The following is a 19976-nucleotide window of genomic DNA, read 5'->3' as shown; positions in this document are numbered from 1 at the left end:
ATCAGATCTTCAGAACTTGTATGATCAACTCCCAAAGCCCTGTATACTCATGAGCGACTTGAACGGCCATAACCCCTTATTGGGAAGAACTGATACAAGTAATAAGGGAAAGATCTTTGAAGAGTTTCTCTCAAATAATGATCTATGCATCTTCAACGATGGATCAAACACCTACCTCCACCCTGCCACTGAAATATGCTCTGCTCTCGATCTATCACTTACAGATTCTAACCTTTTAAACCAGTTCGAATGGTCGGACCACGATGTCCTTTGTGGATGCGACCACTTCCCAACAAATCTTACTCATATCAACCCAACGGACGAACCATCATCAACAAGATGGAATTTTACTAAGGTCTATTGGCCTTTATTCCAAACCCTATGTTCTGAAAAACTTAAGTCAGACAACTTCAGGAATGTTCCTCATCCCATGGAACTATTTTCAGACGTCTTAAATGCCATCAGAGACAAAACTATTCCTAAGTCCTCTGCAAACCAGCACATAGGCAAATCATGGTTTGATACAAACTGCAAACAAGCTAGACATAATAGGAAGAAGGCAGAAAAATATTTCCGACAACATCCAACAGTGCATAACCTGGATGCTGTTAAAATGACAAATGCCTGGGCAAAACGTACCTTCAAACAAACTAAACGCCGGCCATGGAGGAAATATTCATCTAAAATCAACTCCCGCACACCCATGTCCAAGGTATGGAAATGATTCAAAATATTCAGGGCAAAGGGTCAAATCCGGAGTTCCCAATCTAAGAGATGGTGACTCTCTCTTAGCAAATAAAACTGAAATTGCAAACAAGCTTGGCGAAACTTTGGCAAACCACTCCTCCTCATCAAATTATAACCCTCAGTTCCAGAAATACCAAAACCAACAAGAAAAGAAATCAATCAATTTTTACTCTGATAATGGGGAGGATTACAATGACACGTTTTCTCTCCATGAATTACGTACCGCCCTTGGACAGGCTCACGACACTGTGGTAGGAGCTGATGAAATCCATTATCAGCTTCTGTAACACCTCCCTGATTCAAGCCTGGAAAAAATACTAAATATATTTGATGACATTTGGACAACCGGTGAACTTTCCTCCGTCATGGCACAATGCCATTATCATCCCCATACCAAAAGCCTGGCCGCGACCATACCGACCCCTCACACTTCCGTCCTACATCACTAACTAGCTGCGTTTGTAAAACCATGGAGCGCATGGTCAACAACCGATTAATCTGGTACTTGGAGACCAATAACCTCCTCAGTGACCTCCAATGTGGTTTCCGAAAGAACCGAAGTACCATTGACCATCTGGTGCGTTTGGAATCATTCATCAAAAACTCCATTGTCAACAAACAACATACTGTATCCACCTACAAAAGACATATGATACAACGTGGAAACATGGTATCCTAAAAGATTTACACGAGTTTGGATTGAGGGGTAGACTATGTCAGTTCATATCTCAGTTTTTAAACAACAGACAATTTCAAGTTCGGGTGGGTTCCACCTTGTCTGACTATTTCCACCAAGATCAGGGCGTCCCCCAAAGCAGCATTCTGTCTGTCACACTTCTTAGCATAAAAATTAACAGCCTCACTAACGTTCTGAACAGTTGTGTTGATGGGTCCCTTTTCGTGGATGATTTCAATATTTCATTTCGTGGTAAGAACATGCACACAATAGAAAGGCAGCTACAACTCTGCCTTAACAAAATCCAATAATGGGCCAATGAAAATGGTTTTAAGTTTTCAAAATCCAAAACAAATTATATTCACTTTTGTCGTAAATACAAACCACACAAGGATCCAGATCTATCTTCAGATGGTACTCCCATCAAGGTAGTAGAAGAGGCCAAATTCCTGGGACTCATATTCGACCGTCACTTGACATTCTTACCACACATAAAATATTTGAAAACAAAGTGCTTGAAGGCTCTGGACTTGCTAAAAGTCGTTTCAAATACAGAGTGGGAAGGGGATCAGACTACCCTCCTTCACTTGTACAGATCATTGGTCCGCAGTTAACTAGATTATGGCTCCATTGTCTACGGTGAAGCCTGCAAAAGCAATTTAGAAAAATTAGATTCTACCCACCACCAAGGGCTGAGGCTCTGCCTGGGGCCTTTTAGGACCTCCCCGGTAGACAGTCTGTATGCGGAGGCCAATGAACCTCCCCTTGAACAACGCCGCATTAAACATTCACTGCAGTACATCACTAAACTACATTCAAATGAGCCCAATCCAGCATACAATTGTGTTTTCAACCCTCCCTATGAAAACCTGTTTCCTAATCTGCCAAGCCTGGTTCCACCACTTGGAATCAGAATCCGACAACGCATATCTTCAGCTAAAATCGATCTCAATATCATTACACCATACCGACTTCTGTCCTCACCACAGTGGGAAATGGTTAAACCACAGATCGATCTTACCCTCACCAAACTCAAAAAGTCTGAAACAAATCTTTTGGTGTTCCAACAGGAATACAACCAGTTACGTTCAAAGTATAACACCCATAGATCCATTTTCACAGACGGATCCAAGGACGATGGCCAAGTTGCTAGTGCTACAGTCATTGGAGCCAAGACTGTCTCCTCTAGGATTTCCAACAACAGTTCCATTTTCACCGCTGAGGCCAAAGCTATCTTCTCAGCTTTGACCTACATTCAACAGTAGAATCATTCCAAAAACTTCATCGTTTTTACAGATTCATTATCTTGCCTTCAAGCACTTCAAAATGTTCAAATCACCCAATCATTCTGCACATTTTAGAACTTTACAAGGTCCTTTCTACTGGCCAATATGACATCATCCTCTGCTGGTTGCCGGGTCACGTTGGCATAGCAGGTAACACAAAGGCCGATGCTGCAGCAAAAGCAGCTCTTGACAAGCCGTTATCTCCACTGCTAATCCCGTGCAGTGATTTCAAAACCACTATCAAAAGTTATACTCGGGACCTCATGCAAAAAAGGTGGGACACTCAAGTAGGAAGAAAACAAACTCAATGAATTGAAGCCAACAATTGGTTATACCTACTTGGGTTGCCAGTCAAGACGTGATGAAGTAATTTTACGACGATGTCGTATTGGCCACAGTCGGTTTACACGTGACTATCTGCTAAAAACGGATGGGGGTGGATCCCCCATATGTTTCTCTTGCGATGATGTTTTCACCATCAGGCATATTCTGCTTGACTGTGTGGACTTTACATCTGCAAGGGACTCGCATTATCATGCAACAAATCTGAAAGATCTGTTCTCCCGCGTAAGCGCTCATCTGATAGTGAACTACCTGAGGGAAGTTGATCTTTATCATAAATTATAACTGTGAAATGTGACTAACGAATTGCCTGCTTTTCAATTTAGTGCTATGACATTCTCTGTTTTTAAATGACAATGCAATGAATGTGTGTCTTAGAATCAAAACCAATTTTGACTTTGTACTTACAATGTCTATTAATGCAGACTCGTTCTCGTCACTATATGGCTGGAATAATGCCGATGTGACGTAAAGCCCAACTCAATTCAACTGTACCCAATGTCTTCAAATTTGGTGGCAGCCTTCATTAGGGTTTTCCGCAGACACCAGTCTATTTTTGTGACCTTGACCTTATTTTCAAGGTCACACTTTTCAAACTCATGTTAACGCAATATACCATTAACTGTTGTACCCAATGTCTTCAAATTTTGTGACAGCCGAAATTGGGGGATTGCGCAGACAACTGTAGATATTGGTGACCTTGACCTTATTTTCAAGATCACACGTTTCAAACTCTTGTTAACGCAATATATCATGAACTGTTGTACCAATTGTCTTCAAATTTGGTGACAGCCTACATTGGGGGATTGCGCAGACAACTGTAGATATTGGTGACCTTGACCTTATTTTCAAGGTCACACTTTTCAAACTCTTGTTAACGTGATATTCCATGAACTGTTGTACCCAATGTCTTCAAATTTGGTGAAAGAATCTTTTCAAATTTGGTGACAGCCTACATTTGGGGATTACACAGACACCAGTCGATTTTGGTGACCTTGGCCTCATTTTCAAGGCCACCACGACACTTTGACCACTTTTCTTACTCTTGTTAACGCAATATCTCATAAACTCATAAACCCAACCAATGTCTTCAATTATGTTGACAGCCTACATTTGGTGATTGTACAGACACCAGTCATTTCAGGCATCTTTTATATGACAAATTAAAAAAAAGTAGTAAACATGTTATAAATATTATGTTCTTCTTTAGCGGCGGGGGATATTGCCATTTTAGTGGCAAACACTTGTTGGAGACTTAAGTGGTCACAACCCACTGTGGAGTTCAACAGGTCACACAGACAAAGGTGGAGTATTAGAGAAATCGCTTCAGAAACATAACATGTGTTTGTTTAACGATTTTTGAGATACAAATCTACTTTCAGCAACAGGTACACACAAGAATTATTTTAGATAAAGTTTGAACAATATGTTTTGTAAATAGCTAAATGTTATTTTATTGTAGATGGTAGCAGGAATAAGCAAATGCGGATGTTAGTGGTTGTATCCTCCAAGGGGGTTAAACTATCGTAAAATATATTGTTGTCCTGAGAGGGTACGTAAATCCCCAAAATTTCAAAGTCAATTTAGTTCAACTATGATGTTTTAATCGTAGAATACTTTTTATTTTCAGTTTCCACTATATTTTCCTACAATTGCCAGCGGCTGAAGGGATGGTGTAAAGGGATGGTGCAGGTAGCAAAGACATTGCAAATTGCCATGGTTCCTAGTATGGTGATCTACCCATAGATCTATACTGAGTCAAAAAAGAAACTTCACAAAATGTAATTTGAAAAATAATGAATAATTTTTCTCTGATGATACATCTTTGTATCCGAAATGGGATCCCTATCTTTCGACTCTAGAAACACGTTAGCAAAACCCACTCAAACCCATCCATTCGTCGTGCGAATGACGTTAGTGCCAAATCATTTTTTGCACGTGCAGTCGATCACGTGATCTTCGCATCGAAGATATCTTCATATGCACGTGTTTGCATTGGCCTCAAGAATTAAAAAAACACTTTTAAACCATAGTTCTAACGGTACTTGAAATGCCACGATTGTCAAATGTACAACGTGAACGTGCCGTTGGCATGTTGCAAGCGGGAAGATCAGTTATTGATGTCGCAAGAGCAATGGGATGCAGCTGTCGTACCGTGTATGACTTGCGAGGTCGTCTACAACAAACTGGCACCACTTCTGATCGCCCAAGGTCGGGTCGTCCACGTGTGACGTCACGAGCAGAAGACCGTCAAATCGTCCTGCGTCACCTACGTGACAGATTTCTGCCGATTTCAAAGTACCGGGGCTGAGATGTCGAGGGGTCGACTGTCCTCACAGACCATTCGAAATCGGTTGCGGGCTGCCAATCTCCATTCTCCACGTCCACATCGTGGGCCAATATTGCGCCGTTTTAATCAACGTCAACATCTGCTGTGGGCCCAACGGCACCTCCATTGGACCCAGAGAGACTGGAATCGAGTCGTCTTTAGCGATGAATCAGGTTTACTCTCAGATTCGTGGACGGCAGGCATAGAGTCTGGAGACGACGCCGTGAACGGTATGCCCAATGTTGTGTACAGGAAGTCGACAGATTCGGGGGCGGAAGTTGCATGGTGTGGGGTGCTTTCTGTGGGAACAACCATTCCCGTCTTCTGGTCATCCGTGGAAACCTCATAGCTGCTGCTTACCGTGACCAGGTGCTCACCCCTGAACTCGTTCCTTTCATGGCGGCTCATGGCCCAGGTCTACAGTTCCAGCATGATAATGCTCGGCCGCAAACCGCTGGAATCAACATCATGGACTGGCCATCGAGGTCCCCTGACCTTAATCCAATAGAGCACGTTTGGGATGCACTTGGGAGAAGGCTTCGTGGTCTAAGGAACCAACCTCAGAATTTGCAGGAACTTGGCGCTGCCTTGCAAGAGCAATTGCGCAGAATCCAGGCAGTCGATGAGGAGACGGTGTTTGGCAGTGGTGAACGCGCGGAGCGGCCATTCACGATATTGAACTGAGAAATTTCGCATTTTTATTCTTGCGACTTGACATTCTGTATACCCATGTTTTGGAACGGCAGTGTAGCCTAATGGAACTGATTATGGCACTGTCAGTGTATCGAGTACATCACACAGATCTCAGTAATGAAATAATAACTATTTAACCATCTTACCATCTCTTGTTCTTTTATAGTGCCCTGAAAAAAGAATGTATATATCCTATATTGTATCGTCTTCTATAGATAATCTGCTTTAGATTTAATTACTTGTTTTAAATTCATATCTGTGATAGTTCAGCTGTTTTACTTTCCTTCGTTGACAAGTGTTTATAATTTGCTATTAATTATCAATAAATCCATACCTTGATTTAGTCACGATACGTCTGAAATATTGGCGATGTGACTTAAATATTAACTCACTCACCATGCAGGTAGCTGAGGCAATCTAGATCATCATGGTCCCAAGTATGGTGATCTACCTTCAGTTGTTGGCGACCTATGGTCTGTTCTTTTATTGTGTTGTCTTCTTGTAATTAAAAAGATATCTTTAGAATTGCATGCTAGGTTTAAACACCATCTGTGATACTGTAGTTATTTTACAGTTTTTCGATGACGAGTTATTGAACAACTTGAATTTATTGTGTATGCAAAACCTTTCTCGTCACTTTATGGCTGAACTATTGTCGAGGTGACATTAAATTTTAACTCACTCACTCCATTTGCCTTTTCCAATGTGGACATTCTTTAGAAAGGGACGAATGACTTCCGGTACAGTTTCAAAACTTTTTTATCATTTTTTTTCTTTTACATGTGTATTCTTAGCACTGCAACACATGTAACTAACAATGTAAAAGTTTTAACACCATGTCCTTACTTTTGACAGTAAAAGCAGCGCAGAGGATACAGAATATATAAGTCGACGTACAGATCGCAGTAACCTGCCTTGATTGACTTTGGAGGATTTGCACGAGAAAATGAAAATGGTTGTAAATCGTTTGACGTAAGTTACTCCTTGATCCTTCATCCCTGATACAATATCGAGCTCAGGCATTGTGCTAAAAGATGCTCAAGATCTCGAACAAAATATTTGTTGGTGCTCAGAGTTCTGTAAGCAGTCAGGGTCGTCATGGTGTATTGGGCAAAGTAACGTTATTCCCTCAACCGCCAGAATCCCTACGCAACCTACGGGAAACAGGTTGTCCAATGTGATCGCCTCTTACGACCAGCAGTTGGGGGCTGTGGACCTTTTCTACCCAGAGTCTACACGGGAAAAAAGCTATTAGCGTTTTTCCAGTACCCATCATAAGCAGGCTGCTCTTCACGGATGCCCCAAATGTCCAATGGTTGTTGACATATTAAAGGTTGTTTCCAACCAGAAAACCCTTATCTAATCGTTAATCCGATCTAAACCTGACTAAGTCCCCATCATTTAGTCAATGGTAAATGGTAAGTGCTTCACGGGTTGTTTAACGTATTCTATCAGCTCATGTAGCAGTGCAGGGAACTTTTCAAGAGCAGCATACAACTCATGAACAGGAACTATTTCATTGAAATCTTCCCTATTATTTGAACTGAATTAATGTGTTTTCTCCGTGCCCTTTTTTATATTGTTGGAATGGAGAGGCACGATAATATGATATGAATATGAACTTTTCGCCAAACTGATCAGAGCGCATTGGGGCAGTGGTATGGCATCTACCTATCATGCTGAAGGCCCAGGTTTGATCCCCAGCAGAGGCACCTAGGTTCGGGTCCCAAGGTTGGCACATTTGCGAAGTATCCTTGGACAAGATACTAAGTTCCACATTGTCTCAGTTCAGCCAGCTGTACAATGGGTACCCGTGAGGATGTGCTGGCAATGTGAGCATTAAGTTCATTGCGCCTAACACGCAGCATGGATATATTATCCCCAGGGAGTTGAAAGAGTATCGGAAAGTACGATAGTGTCCTACTGTTATGAGAGTTGGGTTTATTTGCTTGGGGTTTTTTGTTTTTGTTTTTTTGCAATTGTATTATCATTGATTAGGTGATAGTTATTATGGGTCACAAGGTTAAAGTTTTGTGGGTTTTTGCTCGCATCTCACATCATACATGTTCAATGGCAATAGTACTTGTAGTGGTACGCCTTTTGAGATAGCACTTCAGAGTTGCCTCCCTTGGCTTGCTTATTTTGTTTTGACATCCGGTAGTGTGTTCCAGATGAGTTCTCATTGTTCTGAGAGAATAATGGTGCAGCCTAGCTTTGCCAGAATGCTCGAGAACTGTGTAAGAGCTATATAAAGGCTGGTTGTTGAGTTGTGCCACGGGACTTATCACATCACTGGAGTTATACACATCTGTCTGCTATCGTCGAGGCTGCTCAACATCGTCAAGCCTGACCGTGCTTGCCTATATTCAGCTGTTGTCATTGTAAACAACCTTCAATCAGTATATCTGCTCTCGCTGTAAATGTCAAGACTCTGGTGAGTTAGTAGTTTATATTGTCACCCAATATTTTAGATTTGTGACTCATTTGCATTGTACTAGATATCTGTATTGTCATTCAGTGTAGCTTGTTCATTGTTTGTTCAATATATTATTGAATATTTTAGACTTGTCTGTGTTCTATTTTGCTGGTTCAAAGGGAATTCTTAAAACTTTTGTCACAGCGAATTATTAATTGTGACACTATAACCGTGGATAGTAATGTACATAGCGCCGCGAGCAGGCAATATGCCTGGATATGAGCGCCATATAAGCGGACTATTACTATTACTTCTATTACTATTTAATTTGGTATAAACATCACCTTTTTTCCTAGCCACAATGGTTAAACCATTGTTTTCGTACTTAAGGAATTGCATATACACATGCCGGCTATGTTGTTTAGTTCATCAGAAGACATTAAAAAACAAATGCAGCATGAAGATAAAGTTCAGGTGTTCTTCCAGCTTTGCTGCTTGATAAAGTCAATCCCCTTTTTAGTCCACACAGCCAAGCAGAATATGCTTGATGGGGAACACTTCGTCGTAAAAGATACACTTAGGACGTCCATATCCATCTTTGTTAAGCAGATAGTCATGAGAAACCCGATCGTAGCTAATTCGAGATAGGACAAAATTCAGCAAGGTTTTAGTAACATATGACATCAATCTATCAGCTGGTTTAATACTCTCTATTCATATTAATGTATTGGTCTGCCATTTCACTTCGGGCAATGTCCAGGTTCGTATATACACCCGCTATTAATGCCTTTTTAAATTTACAAAATGTCGTATCTGTGTGGGCGGTGCATTTGTCAAAATGCATTTCGTAAAATAAGCAAGAACACTGTAGATGAACATAATATGTTACTAAAGTCGCAGTAAGAACATACCATAATGGACACACTTTCGTTGGCCGCTTCGGGACTCAACGTAAACGCTTCCTTGCTGACATTCGGACCAGGGAACCTGTGAAATGAAAGAATGGATTTGATGAGTGAGTGGGTAAATTAATATTTAGCGTCACATCGGCAATATTTCAGCCATGTCGAGACGAGAACAATTTAATTGATATCATCATTAAAATCAATAAATTTAGAACATGAAACAATCTGTCATTGAAGGACAGTAAAACTACTAGAGTATCACAGCTTTTAATTAAAGACTAGTATGCTATCATAAAAAAAGATATCACTATAGACAACGATACGATATAAAACCGGGTTATAGATCACCAGCAACTGAAGGTTGATCACCATACTAGGGACCATGGGGACTTACAGTACCTTGGTTACCTGCATGGACCCTAGCTGGATTTATATCAACCCTTCAGCAGCTGGCGATTTTGGTAAAAATTAGCAAAAATTTAAATGACAAAAATTCAACATTTAAAAGTCGGGTCAACTTAAATTGCTTTTAAATGTTTCAGGACTTACGTACCCCCCAAGAGGACAATAATTTTACAATTCTTTAACCCCCTTGAGGGTACAGCCACTAACATTCTAAGACACTAATCTAAACTACCAATCATTCAAAATACATTTATCTACAGAACATAATAATCAAAATTCATCAATTAAAACAATTTCTTTAAAAAAAAAAATTAAATGAAAATTGGCAGTGTTAGAAAGATCCTTAACAGTTTTCACACTGAACTTCTTATCCCTTATCATGGAGAATTCAACACAGTCAAGCAGGACATGCTTGACCATGATCCTCTCATCACAAGGGATACAAAATAGAGGATATTAACCTTTTAACAAGTTGTTGGCGATCTTAGCTTGTTTTTATAGTGTATTGTGCAAATAGTGCTATCAGTTTAACTTTGCACGCTAGATTTAGTTGTAATTGTTATATTCTAGGTGTTTTACTGTCCCTCGTCGGCAGGTTTTTATAATATACATATATTCCATTTCAATGTCAAGTATGTTCTCATCACGATGTGGCTGAATATAAGTTGATCATAGAGTGATTGAAGTTCAGTCTGCTGAAGAGCCGATGAAGGCGGAATATATAGAGAGTATAATGTAAATGCTACACCCAGAGTAAGTCGCACTGCAACAGCTTGGAGATTAGTGTTAAGTGTAACAGGGCCGTGAAAAACACCCTGCCGTATATGGATAGTAGATCCCCCAGTTGCCCTATCACCTGGAGGGGAAAAATAATGATAGGTTTTATACTGACGTAAGTTAAAATGATCTGTCTGTTCCAGATATGTCTCTTGGAGACAAAATGATGATGGTGTTAAATCTTGGACTATTAGCTGTATTTCATCAAAATTGGCCCGTAGTCCTCTATAGTTCCACTGCAGGATATGTTTTAATTTTTTTTTTTTTTAGGTGGATTGATAGGGGATCTATCTATCCCTATCTAAACCTTTTTGGAGGGCGACATACCATGTGTCCTTGAATGGACGTTTTCGGACACATCCATGTCCTCCAGGGATCCATATTTGTTAAAGAATTTCATTCTATCGCCTGAACCTTTGGGGCTCTGCTACTTTGTTTCTTCGAAGAATCTGTCTTTGGTTTGCTTTTGTATTTAACGATTTGTTGAACGTTGCCGTAGATTGAGACCTTTGAGTTGAGTGAGAAGATGGATCTTAAGAAAGAGATGACGACTGTGATTGAGCTTGAGAGTGATTTTGTGTGACTGAAATTAAGTCAGAATTTTGTGTTGCCTATTCACTGGTATAAATCTGAGGTGCTTCTGTGCTTACCCACGTGAGATCTGTTTGACAGTCTATAGATATACTTTTGATCTTATTGATTTCCATCTGTTGTTTCCGGGTGGGACAGTCTTTTGAATAGGCTGAGAGGCTCCCTGAAAAAATTGTCCATTTCTTAATATCGCTGTTGCAGTCTTCAGTAGTATGAGTCTTTTCGATGAAGTGTGCACATGTGACAGGTCTTCTACAGCAATTGACACCATAGGCCATACTTCTTACATTTGAAACATCTAAAAGGATTTGGAATGAAAATGTCAACTTTGACATTGCAGTAGCCTGCTTTAATTGATTTGGGGGCAATTGGCCATGAACAGGAAAAGAGGTAGGTGTTAGTTGAGTTTGAGAGATTTTCCTGGTTGAGAATCGTTTAACGTAGATCATATCTTGGTCTCTCATTGCAAATGCTATTCTACTTTCAGTCATCTGTGTGAACAATTTATCTCTATCACGTATTATTCCTTTGCTGGTATTGAGAGTTCTGTGTTCTGTGACTGAAACTAGAACACCGACAAACGAAGTGATTGACTTAAGCTTAACAGATTGTTGTTTCTTGCTACATTCTATCAATAAAGAGCCTGATCTCAATCTTTTAATGTTATTAACATCACCAACTAAGCCATGAACACCCTTCGATATTGCGAACGGGTTCAGTTTAAGAGGTGTCTTGTCACTTGTCTCAACAGCAAGAAAACGTGGCCAATATCCAGTTTCTAGGCTCATTGTCATTATCAAGTGGACGTCTGGTCTTTTTTGAGTGGGTTTCGTATTCCATTTGGAGATGATTTTAGTTCGTCATCCCAGCTCCCAACCCACCACAGAGTATCACAAGGACAATGCTAAATACAAGCGGATTTCCAACTTGCAGCACCGGATACCGGATGATATACTCAAGCAGAATAATCAAAAAGTAACTCTCCAACCAGATTGGCCCATGAGCGAGCGCTTCCTGGGCATACGACTCAAGGCACAAACATGCATGAAATTGTGCATTTGAAAGTGAGTTTAAAAAATTCGCTCAGACTAAAAACAATATCATCCATAATTCTCATTTTTTATGCAACAGTGCATAGTTGTAGCACAGGGATTGGCGTGACCAGCCGATTGATAGAATCAGGCCAATTCTAACACGCGTCTAGCTGAAGTAAGGGGCGAAGTTGTGTTTTGGGCAAAGAAACGCTATTCCTGGAACCAGTGCCCTCAACCACCAGACTCCCGTCCTCCACCGGAGCGCAACCCAGGGCAACCAGGTTGCCCAATTCTGTCGTACCACCAGCAATTGGTGGGTGCTGTGGACCAATATCCCCCGGGTCCACACGGGGGATTGAAGACTCTTAGCGTTACCAAGCACCCACCACGACGAGATGGCTCTTCACGGGTGCCTTCAGATAATGACTTGTACATATATAATCATGGGTCCAAGACATATTTTCTGAATGAATCTGAATGGTCACCATGACGACCTCTGTGGAAGTGTCCATTTCCCGAAATTGCTAAAACCCGTGAATCCAACTGATGTTCCTCCATCATCAAAATGGAATTTTAAAAAGTCTAACTGACCTTTAATCAAATCTCTGTGCTGAGAGTGTCAAACCTGAACTTTTTAATGATATTCCTTATGCCATAAAATGGGTTTTTTCAGATGAACTACAAAACATGGCTGACGAGTGTATCCCCAAATCCTGTGCAATTCCTTATGTACGAAATCTATGGTTTAACGATGAATGCAAACAGGCTCGCAAGGCACGGAGGAAACCTGAACATTATTTCCGTCGCCATCCTATGGTCAACAATTTACACCAATTTAAAATTATACAATTTAGACCAATTTAAAATTATACACGCCAACGGTGTACTTTAAAGCAAAGTAAACGCCAATCTTGGCGAAACTATGCATCAAAAATAAATCACACATATACACATTGACACACATTGATACAGCACGTATATACACACACTGACACAACACCTATATACACACGCTGACACACAACCCACTGACAAACTGCACGAACATACACACACTGACACAACACGCATATACACAATCTGACATACAACACATATATACACACTGACACACAACACACATTTTGACACAACACCTATATACACACACTGACACGACACCCATATACACAATCTGACATATAACACATCTATACACATTAACACAGACATACTGACACAACACCTATATACAAACACTGACACAACTCGCATATACACAATCTGACATACAACAGACATACACACACAGTAACATATACACATACTGACACAACAGGCATATACACAATCCTGCATACAACACACATATACACACAGACACACATATACACACTGACACAACACGCATATACACAATCTGACATACAAGACTTCCATACACACTGATGCATATATACACACACGTTTGAAAGTAAGTTATAAACATCTGTCAAAGAAGGACAGTTAAAATACTAGATTATCACAGCTCTTAATTTAAGACTAGTACGCTATCACTAAAATAAATCACTAGAGACAACAGTGCAATATATAAAAGGGCTATAGATAGCCAGCAACTGAAGTTAGATCACCATACTTGGGATCATTGGGACTTACAGTACCTGTGCTACCTGCATGGAACCTAGCTGGATTTTACACCATCCCTTCCGCCGCTGGCGATTGTGGGAAATTTAGCCTAAATTGTCCCTTGTGATGGAAAAAGAAATACATAATATATTACTAGTTTTACATTTATATCTGTGTTATTCTAGTTGTTTTACCGACATTCGTTGACAGTTTTTTTTACAATTTACCTTTAATTGTTATTAACATGTACTTTGATTTAGTTAAGATTTGGCTGAAATATTGTCAAAGTGACTTTGAATTTTAAGTCACTCACTCACTTTGAATGATTCAGTGGATGAATCACTTTTCGTGGATGATTTTAATGTTTCTTCTCGTGGAAAGAAAGTATGCATACGATAGAGAGTTAATTACAACTATGTCTCAGTAAAATTCATAAAAGGTCAAATGAAAACGGTTTTAAATTTTCTAAATCCCAAACAAACAATACAAATTGTATACATTTCTGTAGTAAAGATAAACCGCATAAAAACACACCCATCAAGGTTGTAAAAGAGACCAAGTTCTTGAGACTTACTTTTTACTCTCATCTGACTTTCTCACCACATATTAAATACTTTAAAAATAAATGCCTGAAGGCCCTTGACTTGTTGAAAGTCGTGTCTCATTCAAAGTGGGTAGGGGATCAAACTACCCTCCTACACCTATATCGAGCATTGGTCCGTTCAAAACTTGATGTGGTGGACCCTGCCAAAGCAATCTAAAACTATTAGATTCTGTCCACCAGCAAGGTCTAAGACTTTGTCTTTGGTCCTTCAGAACTTCTCCTGTCTCTACATCGAGGCCGATGAGCCATCTCTTATCCTTACAGTATGAAACGAACACATTTTCTAACAAAAATTTAACCCTGCATGTAACTGTGTCTTCAATCCACTCTGTGGTGATTTATTCAAGAAATCTTCTCTTGTCCCGCCTCTTGGGCTCAGAATTAAACAATTGTTTTCTGGTGGGGCATATTGAACTAGAACATGCCATGCAAGATATACTCATTTAGAATATTATTTAGAGAGAGATGCTAGTTTTATTGCTTTATACTGTGATATTCCAGTTGGTTGTACTGTCCCCCGTTGACAGGTTTTTATTAAATAATTTACATGTATCTATGGGGAATTTAACCACGATATGGCTGATACATTGACAATGTGACTGTAAATTTTAACTCACTCACTCACCGTTAGTGGAGCTTCGGGAACGTATTGACTCCTGGTCCCAATAGGACTTCATTAAGTTAAAGTCAGTGTCAGATAACCATACCTCATGCTTCAGATTTCAGCAGAAATATACTTACAGAACCTGTTTTCTTCCAGTAAATCCAACCTGGGTCATTCGTTGAATTCTTGGGTTTGCTGGACGGCGCATTACTGGATATTCTGCAAATCAGCTCCTTTGGGTGGAATAGTACATGACTACAGCTAGGAAACTCTTCACATTTAGTGAAGCACTGTAGTTTCCCGTATGGACTGAGTTCAAGAAGAGTAGTAACATGAGGACGCTGTTGTTGCTGTACATATTTTCGCATTACCTGCACATGCTGTGTCACAACTGAGACTCTGTCCATTGAGATGCAAGACAAGATAAAATACAACCAGCGTGCTTGAGGCGTCATTGTTGAAAACCAGGTGTCAACAGTTTGAGCGGCTTGATCTTTAAATTGTTAAATTGTTATTGGCCAAACTGTAGAACGTTGTTCCTGCTTCGATCTTCTACAAAAACATAAATGTACAGTGCATGACACTTTTCACGGATTTCTAAGAAGTACTGCGACTAAATATTTAGAGAAATCGTTATAGTTCATATAAACAGCGGTACAGCGGCAAAAATCGCTCAAAGAATTAAATATAATCACTTAAATCTGTACTTGGTCTCAAATGATGTGTCAAGAGATATGAACACATGAAATATTAAATTATGTTTTCCCCTTTTCATTTACTGTGTTCAATCAGATTAAAATAAATTAATCAGTGGAAATTAATATATAATGCACACACTTTCCCACGGGACACTTTCCTCACGTTAACTGGAAATTAACAAAAGGGCTGTCGTAAATTTCAAGTATCAGTTGTTTCCTGCTATGAACAATGTATCACATATATGTGAATCTTCATATACGTGGAACCTCGATTTTCACAGAGTATCATTTCTATATATTCAAAAATTACCACTGATCTATTCGTCTACAACAGAAGTGGCTTTAGCATTTATATCTGTTATCACTACCTCAGAAATTTCTTGCTCAGGAGAGGTATTTGATAGGACAGGAACTTCTAATTGGTTAATTATACTGGTTAATCACTAACTGGTTATCATTTGATGATTGGTACTTTAAAAGAAATAGAATTGTTGGGGAAAAAAATGAATAATATGTTTTATTAATAGATCAAAGATGTATATTTGGTAGATAAATTAGTTACTGAGATTGTTAGTGACTTTATCTATATCTGTGATATTATGGGTTTTTTTCCTGTCCTTTTTTTTGTGCACGTGTGCGCCCTTGAAGAGTAACCTGCTCATGGTGGGTGCTGGGTAATGCTAATAGCTCTTGCCCCCGTGTGGCCCAGGGGTCGAATAGGTCCCCAGAACCCCTTTGCTGGTCATAAGAGGCGACCGAATTGGGCAACCTGTTTGCCGTGGGTTGCGCACTTGTTTTGGTGGAGGAAAGGATTCTGGTGGTTGAGGGCAATGGGAGCCTGGAACCGTGTTTCTTTTGCCCAACATACTACTTTGGCCCTGACTTCACCACGACGGGCCCTGTTCTGTCAATCGACCTGTTACGCCAGCCTGCGGATAGAAAATATTGTTGCACATATTCGATATATTATTTGGTCTTGGTTGTTTGTATGGTCTTGTATCTATGAAATTGCCAAGAGTGCTATGCCAGAATGCGGTGGCTCATGGGTTAATTTGGTGCTGTTGACCGCTGAATTCTATAAGTCTTCTAGGTTATTGTTATGGGCCCATCCGGCCTTACATGCAGTAGACACATATAGCTATTCATGGCATACTTACTGGATTAAATCACGTCTGAATCCATGATGTTAGCATCCTGGTGATTCTGTGCAAATTGACAACGTCCGTGTTGACAATCCGTGGCGGGTGTGGAGCAGTGGTGCTGAAAAAGACAACAACTCGCAATGAGAAAAAAGAGATGACTGGACGAACAAAATCGTTCAAATATGAAACACATCCTACAAACGTTGATTCATGGCCTCAATCTCTCGCAATTGAAGCTACAGACTTTCTACCGATCAAGTTCAACCCGTTTGCCATTTCTAGGGTTATTTCTGGAATTTGTTGAGAGGTTAAAAATGTTACCCGTCTCCGTAGTGTCTCGCTTCTCATGGAGTGTGCACTGAATTTGGTGTCAGTCAAGGTTTTAGCCAATATGGAGGCTGCTGTGTCCGTGCACAGGACGTTAAACTCTTATCGTGGTATCATACGAGACAGGGCTCTTTGTCTCTATGATATGTCAGAGGTGGCATAGCTGCAGAGCTTGAAAATCAGGGTGTCACGGCGGTAAAACGTTTTCACCTTCCAGAAAGAGGGCATAATCACTAAAACGAGCACCTGTCTAGTTACTTTTTCTCGATCTTTCCTTCCACAATCAATTAATGAAGGTTATTTTAACATTGGAGTGGATGTGTATGTCCCCAATCTGCTCCGATGCTACAAATGTCAACATTTCGGTCATGGATCGCAGTCTTGTCGAAACTCTGTTGTGTGTCACCGTTGTCACCATGAGAGTACCGACTGTCGGAAGAATTCCCAGACAGATAAGACTGCTCCCGAGACGACATCACCAGCTAGCAACCAATCTAAATAAATAAAGGAATCCAATTACCAAGAAACAAACCCCCTATTGTTCTTTCACCTTCAGAGGTTCCAAAACAGAAAGAATTCGGATCCCTCGATATGGAGATTACTCTGTCCTCACACGATAGGCGGAGGAGTAATTCCTCCTCACATTCCCGTAAACGACCGCCAATTGAACCTCCATGACTCAATTGTCGACTTAAATGCACTCAAATTGCAGGGGACTGGAGAACAACTTTAATGAGATACAAATATTAATACAAGATTTTAATCAGTCAGCATTATATCTACAAGAGGCATATCTAAATAGGTACAAATGATATCTTTAATCTAGGACAGTATAGTGATTATCACTTCTTTTCTCCTTCGGGAGATAAAGCAAACTGGAGGTGCTTCCCTGCCTCACTTAATACAATTCTTCAGACTGTTGATGTTTGTCTGTGCAGCTTGGTAATTCCTCCTTTAATATTCGACAATCGGATCTTCAATATCTCTATGATCAGTTCCCAAAGCCATATGTTATCATGGGCGACCTCAACCCGCTTTGGGGAAATGTCCATACTACTAATTAAAGTAAAATCATTGAGTAATTCATTTCCGATGACAATTTCTGCATTTCCAATGTTGATTCAGCCACTCGTCTTCATCCAACTACGGGAACATATTCTTCCCTGGACCTATCACTCACTGATTCTACCTTATATTGGTCATTATATGAGACTCTGTGCGTTTAACACATAAAACATTATCTTTTTAACAACGGTGAAGATGCTATACATTTTTTGGGATATACTAAATGACATTGCTGACAAGGCAAAGGCATCTCCATATCCGTAAACCATATTTCATGAATGTAAACAGGCCACAAAATGTAGGGGGAAAGAAATAAGAAATGTATTTTAGCCTATATCCTACTATCCATAATGTAGACAAAGTTAAAATTGCTAATGCTAAAGCTGGACATGCTTTTAAACATAATAATCGTCAGTCCTTGAGAAGTTATGTTTCCAAAATAAATTCATGGACACCCATGTCAAAGGCGTGGAACATGATCCAAAGAGTAAAGGGCGAAGGTTCCAAATCTACTGTTTATCATTTGATGGACGGTGATAATTTATTAACTAATAAAACTGGCATTGCAAATAAACTTGGGGAAACTCTTGCCAAGCATTCATCTTCAAATTATGTCCCTGACTTTCAAAAGTATCAGAAATAAGGGAGGAAAAGAATACAATTTAACTCATACAATGGTGGAGATTATAACGACCTTTTTTCGTTATATGGGCTCCAAACTGTCATTGCGCAAGCTCATGATACAGCAACAGGGGTTGATAACATACACTATCAGCTCCTGAAGCATTTGCCAGATTCATGTTTAGAATCCTAGACAATTTTGACCAAATGTCCAGCGGATTTCCCAATTTGGACCATAATGCCATTGTTGTACCTATAAGTCTGGCCAGGATCATACTGATCAGTCAAATTACAGACCAATCTCCTTAGACTCTACTAAATATACTAGAAACGTTAATACCTGTGTAATTATTTACATCATTTGTAGATCTTTTTTTTATAATTGAAAGATAACTCCAAGGCACCAGTTCTTGGAAAAAGAAGTAGAATCTAAAATCGTTTGTAAACTACGTAGGTTTATAACGAAAACGGTTATAACGAACTATGTTGCTGGCTGTATATTTTAGTCGAAATGTGTTAAACGAATCATAACGAACTAAACTGAGTGCTCCCTTTTGAGTTCGTTATTACCAGGGCATAGTGGTTAAAGCGTTAGCTCGTCACGCCGAAGGCCCGGGTTCGATTCCCCACATGGGTACAATGTGTTAAGCCCATTTCTGGTGTCCCCGCCGTGATATTGCTGGAATATTGCTAAAAGCGGCGTAAAACTAAACTCAGTCAGTCAGTCGTTATTACCATAGTATTCAGTAAATAGTTATTACAGTTATTCTAGAAGTATTACTTTAAGAACACGCTTTACAATTTCTATAGTTAACCAACCAATCCCTCCCAAGCCTGTTATTCTTTTTTTAACTTTTTAATAACAGATATATTTTTTCGACTCGGGTTACTGGAAAATCTAAGATATTTGAGGCAAGTATCAAATTGCAAATTTCACTGTGTGTCGACAGCAATTCCCTTATCACTGAAATATTCAGGCCATTCTTGTACTTCTATATTGTTACCTGAGTTTTTCAATTATAGTTTTTAAGTGTATCCCAGAAAAACTTTCAAGGTAAAATATTTCCAGCATCTCTCTGTTCTTATCAAAACAATTTAATGAGCTCATT

Source organism: Haliotis rubra, unplaced genomic scaffold (genome assembly GCF_003918875.1).
Source record: "Haliotis rubra isolate DU_JTF1 unplaced genomic scaffold, ASM391887v1 Scf263, whole genome shotgun sequence".
Classification (NCBI taxonomy): Eukaryota; Metazoa; Mollusca; class Gastropoda; order Lepetellida; family Haliotidae; genus Haliotis; species Haliotis rubra.
The sequence above is the reverse complement of the archived record's forward strand: the minus strand, read 5'-3'. Positions refer to the sequence as shown.